The sequence below is a fragment of the Phyllobates terribilis genome, unplaced genomic scaffold, assembly GCF_046119375.1.
Source record: "Phyllobates terribilis strain yellow unplaced genomic scaffold, ASM4611937v1 Scaffold_4__5_contigs__length_816908805, whole genome shotgun sequence".
Lineage (NCBI taxonomy): Eukaryota > Metazoa > Chordata > Amphibia > Anura > Dendrobatidae > Phyllobates > Phyllobates terribilis.
In genome coordinates this window covers 791,919,984-791,926,669 of record NW_027362764.1, presented here as the reverse complement: position 1 = coordinate 791,926,669, position 6,686 = coordinate 791,919,984, and positions in this window count along the sequence as shown.

Below are 6,686 nucleotides of genomic sequence, written 5' to 3'. Positions count from 1 at the left end.
AGTATCTGTAGTTCTATATACAGCACAGTGAGTATCTTTAGCTCTATATACAGCACAGTGAGTATCTGTAGTTCTATATACAGCACAGTGAGTATCTGTAGCTCTATATACAGCACAGTGAGTATCTGTAGCTCTATATACAGGCACAGTGAGTATCTGTAGCTCTATATACAGCACAGTGAGTATCTGTAGCCCTATATACAGGCACAGTGAGTATCTGTAGCTCTATATACAGCACAGTGAGTATCTGTAGTTCTATATACAGCACAGTGAGTATCTGTAGCTCTATATACAGCACAGTGAGTATCTGTAGCTCTATATACAGGCACAGTGAGTATCTGTAGCTCTATATACAGCACAGTGAGTATCTGTAGCTCTATATACAGCACAGTGAGTATCTGTAGTCCTATATACAGCACAGTGAGTATCTGTAGCCCTATATACAGCACAGTGAGTATCTGTAGCCCTATATACAGGCACAGTGAGTATCTTTAGCTCTATATACAGGCACAGTGAGTATCTGTAGCTCTATATACAGCACAGTGAGTATCTGTAGCTCTATATACAGCACAGTGAGTATCTGTAACCCTATATACAGGCCACTGACTGATTACAAGATGTAGACCCCTGTGATGATAATTACTGGACACAACTTGATTTCACATGTCCCCTTTTGTCACATTATTTTCAGGGGTCCCATCATTTCTGTCCAGGCCGATTTCAGGAGTTTAATGTCTGACTTTCATTTGTTCATTTTCATAGATTTTTAATTTATTATTACTTTTGTCAGATTCAAGTTATTTCTGTGACCATTGTGGGTTTTTCTTTCATTAAACGAGGGGTACCAACAATTTTGACCAAGTGTGTACATATAATGACAAAGTCATTGGCAGAGTGGAGAGGGTTAATCGGCCATTTTTAATGAGCCTGTTATTTTGTGGACTATAGTGCGGGTGGGAGGTCATTCACCATATCTCCACCTCAGGGTGTAGATACTGGATCGGCTGAGGCATTCAGAGTTCAGTGTCTGGAGAGAGGAGCTGCAGATCTGTTTGTGTGGAGCTGAACCACGTGGAGTTGTTGAACTCTGAGCAGGCGGATCCCTGCTGCCACAAAGACTGTGCTTTGCCCAAAGGGTCGTGTTTACTTTGATGGACTCCATGTTGGATTATTCCACATTAAAATAAACCAACCAGGAATTTAAAGAGACAGTGTTCCTGTGTCTACCTCCATGTATCATTTATTGAGCTGCTCTACCACTAATATATATATATATCACCCTTGTATATAACCCTTATTTATAAAGATATATATCACCCTTGTATATAGCCCTGACCAAGTCACGGCTCAGTACAGGCTCAGGAGTCTCCTTTATTTAGCTGCTTAGCCTCTGCTCCTAGTCGGCCATCACCACCGGCTGTCGGTGTCCTGCACAAGTCCTCACACCCGGCCAGGACCCGTTCTTTCATGTAGTGCGCCGTGCGTGACAGGAGGAGACGAGCACCGCACCCCTCTACCGCCCCCTGCAGCGCTACACGTGAGTAACCAGGATGAGCGGCAGCTGCTATAGCATCAATACATTCTGTTACACAGACTCCTACTATGGGGGCACTGTGGATATCACTGTTATTATGGGGGCACTGTGGATATCACTGTTATTATGGGGCACTGTGGATGTCGCTGTTATTATGGGGGCACTGTGGATATCACTGTTATTATGGAGCACTGTGGATATCACTGTTATTATGGGAGCACTGTGGATGTCACTGTTATTATGGGGGCACTGTGGATATCACTGTTATTATGGGGGCACTGTGGATATCACTGTTATTATGGGGCACTGTGGATGTCGCTGTTATTATGGGGGCACTGTGGATATCACTGTTTTATGGGAGCACTGTGGATATCACTGATATTATGGGGGCACTGTGGATATCACTGTTATTATGGGAGCACTGTGGATATCACTGTATTATGGGAGCACTGTGGATGTCACTGTTATTATGGGGGCACTGTGGATATCACTGTTATTATGGGGGCACTGTGGATATCACTGTTATTATGGGAGCACTGTGGATGTCACTGTTATTATGGGAGCACTGTGGATGTCACTGTTATTATGGGAGCACTGTGGATGTCACTGTTATTATGGGGGCACTGTGGATATCACTGTTATTATGGGGGCACTGTGGATGTCACTGTTATTATGGGGGCACTGTGGATGTCACTGTTATTATGGGGGCACTGTGGATGTCACTGTTATTATGGGGGCACTGTGGATGTCGCTGTTATTATGGGGCACTGTGGATGTCACTGTTATTATGGGGGCACTGTGGATGTCACTGTTATTATGGGGGCACTGTGGATGTCGCTGTTATTATGGGGGCACTGTGGATGTCGCTGTTATTATGGGAGCACTGTGGATATCACTGTTATTATGGGAGCACTGTGGATGTCACTGTTATTATGGGAGCACTGTGGATGTCGCTGTTATTATGGGGGCACTGTGGATGTCACTGTTATTATGGGGGCACTGTGGATGTCACTGTTATTATGGGGGCACTGTGGATGTCGCTGTTATTATGGGGGCACTGTGGATGTCACTGTTATTATGGGGGCACTGTGGATGTCACTGTTATTATGGGGGCACTGTGGATGTCGCTGTTATTATGGGGGCACTGTGGATGTCGCTGTTATTATGGGAGCACTGTGGATGTCACTGTTATTATGGGAGCACTGTGGATGTCACTGTTATTATGGGAGCACTGTGGATGTCGCTGTTATTATGGGGGCACTGTGGATGTCACTGTTATTATGGGGGCACTGTGGATGTCACTGTTATTATGGGGGCACTGTGGATGTCACTGTTATTATGGGGGCACTGTGGATGTCGCTGTTATTATGGGGGCACTGTGGATGTCACTGTTATTATGGGGGCACTGTGGATGTCACTGTTATTATGGGGGCACTGTGGATGTCGCTGTTATTATGGGGGCACTGTGGATGTCGCTGTTATTATGGGAGCACTGTGGATATCACTGTTATTATGGGAGCACTGTGGATATCACTGTTATTATGGGAGCACTGTGTGTATCGCTGTTATTATGGGAGCACTGTGGATATCACTGTTATTATGGGAGCACTGTGGATGTCACTGTTATTATGGGGGCACTGTGGATATCACTGTTATTATGGGGGCACTGTGGATGTCACTGTTATTATGGGAGCACTGTGGATGTCGCTGTTATTATGGGGGCACTGTGGATATCACTGTTATTATGGGAGCACTGTGGATGTCGCTGTTATTATGGGAGCACTGTGGATATCACTGTTATTATGGAGCACTGTGGATATCACTGTTATTATGGGAGCACTGTGGATATCACTGTTATTATGGGAGCACTGTGGATATCACTGTTATTATGGAGCACTGTGGATATCACTGTTATTATGGGAGCACTGTGGATATCACTGTTATTATGGAGCACTGTGGATATCACTGTTATTATGGGGGCACTGTGGATGTCGCTGTTATTATGGGAGCACTGTGGATGTCACTGTTATTATGGGAGCACTGTGGATATCACTGTTATTATGGGGGCACTGTGGATGTCACTGTTATTATGGGGGCACTGTGGATATCACTGTTATTATGGAGCACTGTGGATGTCACTGTTATTATGGGAGCACTGTGGATATCACTGTTATTATGGGAGCACTGTGGATATCACTGTTATTATGGGAGCACTGTGGATATCACTGTTATTATGGGAGCACTGTGGATATCGCTGTTATTATGGGGGCACTGTGGATATCACTGTTATTATGGGAGCACTGTGGATGTCACTGTTATTATGGGGGCACTGTGGATATCACTGTTATTATGGGAGCACTGTGGATGTCACTGTTATTATGGGAGCACTGTGGATATCACTGTTATTATGGGAGCACTGTGGATATCACTGTTATTATGGGGGCACTGTGGATGTCACTGTTATTATGGGAGCACTGTGGATGTCGCTGTTATTATGGGAGCACTGTGGATGTCACTGTTATTATGGGAGCACTGTGGATATCACTGTTATTATGGGAGCACTGTGGATATCACTGTTATTATGGGAGCACTGTGGATGTCACTGTTATTATGGGGGCACTGTGGATATCACTGTTATTATGGGAGCACTGTGGATGTCACTGTTATTATGGGAGCACTGTGGATATCACTGTTATTATGGGAGCACTGTGGATATCACTGTTATTATGGGAGCACTGTGGATGTCACTGTTATTATGGGAGCACTGTGGATGTCACTGTTATTATGGGGGCACTGTGGATATCACTGTTATTATGGGAGCACTGTGGATATCACTGTTATTATGGGAGCACTGTGGATGTCACTGTTATTATGGGAGCACTGTGGATGTCACTGTTATTATGGGAGCACTGTGGATATCACTGTTATTATGGGAGCACTGTGTGTATCGCTGTTATTATGGGAGCACTGTGGATATCACTGTTATTATGAGAGCACTGTGGATGTCACTGTTATTATGGGGGCACTGTGGATATCACTGTTATTATGGGGGCACTGTGGATGTCACTGTTATTATGGGGGCACTGTGGATAACACTGTTATTATGGGAGCACTGTGGATGTCACTGTTATTATGGGGGCACTGTGGATGTCACTGTTATTATGGGAGCACTGTGGATGTCACTGTTATTATGGGGGCACTGTGGATATCACTGTTATTATGGGGGCACTGTGGATGTCACTGTTATTATGGGGGCACTGTGGATAACACTGTTATTATGGGAGCACTGTGGATGTCACTGTTATTATGGGGGCACTGTGGATATCACTGTTATTATGGGGGCACTGTGGATGTCGCTGTTATTATGGGAGCACTGTGTGTATCGCTGTTATTATGGGGGCACTGTGGATGTCGCTGTTATTATGGGAGCACTGTGGATATCACTGTTATTATGGAGCACTGTGGATATCACTGTTATTATGGAGCACTGTGGATATCACTGTTATTATGGGAGCACTGTGGATGTCACTGTTATTATGGGGGCACTGTGGATATCACTGTTATTATGGAGCACTGTGGATATCACTGTTATTATGGGGGCACTGTGGATATCACTGTTATTATGGGAGCACTGTGGATGTCACTGTTATTATGGGAGCACTGTGGATGTCGCTGTTATTATGGGGGCACTGTTGATGTCACTGTTATTATGGGAGCACTGTGGATGTCACTGTTATTATGGGGGCACTGTGGATATCACTGTTATTATGGGAGCACTGTGGATGTCACTGTTATTATGGGAGCACTGTGGATGTCGCTGTTATTATGGGGGCACTGTGGATGTCACTGTTATTATGGGAGCACTGTGGATGTCACTGTTATTATGGGAGCACTGTGGATGTCACTGTTATTATGGGAGCACTGTGGATATCACTGTTATTATGGGGGCACTGTGGATGTCGCTGTTATTATGGGGGCACTGTGGATATCACTGTTATTATGGGGGCACTGTGGATGTCGCTGTTATTATGGGAGCACTGTGGATGTCGCTGTTATTATGGGAGCACTGTGGATGTCGCTGTTATTATGGGAGCACTGTGGATATCACTGTTATTATGGGGGCACTGTGGATGTCGCTGTTATTATGGGAGCACTGTGGATGTCGCTGTTATTATGGGGGCACTGTGGATGTCACTGTTATTATGGGAGCACTGTGGATGTCACTGTTATTATGGGGGCACTGTGGATGTCGCTGTTATTATGGGAGCACTGTGGATGTCGCTGTTATTATGGGGGCACTGTGGATGTCACTGTTATTATGGGAGCACTGTGGATATCACTGTTATTATGGGGGCACTGTGGATGTCGCTGTTATTATGGGAGCACTGTGGATATCGCTGTTATTATGGGGGCACTGTGGATATCACTGTTATTATGGGGGCACTGTGGATATCACTGTTATTATGGGGGCACTGTGGATATCACTGTTATTATGGGGGCACTGTGGATGTCACTGTTATTATGGGAGCACTGTGGATATCACTGTTATTATGGGGGCACTGTGGATGTCGCTGTTATTATGGGGGCACTGTGGATGTCGCTGTTATTATGGGGGCACTGTGGATATCGCTGTTATTATGGGGGCACTGTGGATGTCGCTGTTATTATGGGGGCACTGTGGATGTCGCTGTTATTATGGGAGCACTGTGGATATCGCTGTTATTATGGGGGCACTGTGGATATCACTGTTATTATGGGGGCACTGTGGATATCACTGTTATTATGGGGGCACTGTGGATATCACTGTTATTATGGGGGCACTGTGGATGTCGCTGTTATTATGGGGGCACTGCATATCGCTCTTTTTCTGGGGGGCACTGTGGATGTCGCTCTTATTATGGGGGGCACTGTGGATGTCGCTCTTAGTATGGGGGGCACTGTGGATGTTGCTCTTAGTATGGGGGGCACTGTGGATGTTGCTCTTATTATCGGGGGCACTGTGGATGTCGCTGTTATTATGGGGGCACTGCATATCGCTCTTTTTCTGGGGGGCACTGTGGATGTCGCTCTTAGTATGGGGGGCACTGTGGATGTTGCTCTTATTATGGGGGGCACTGTATTGTACACACTGGTGGCAGCTCCCACTGTATGT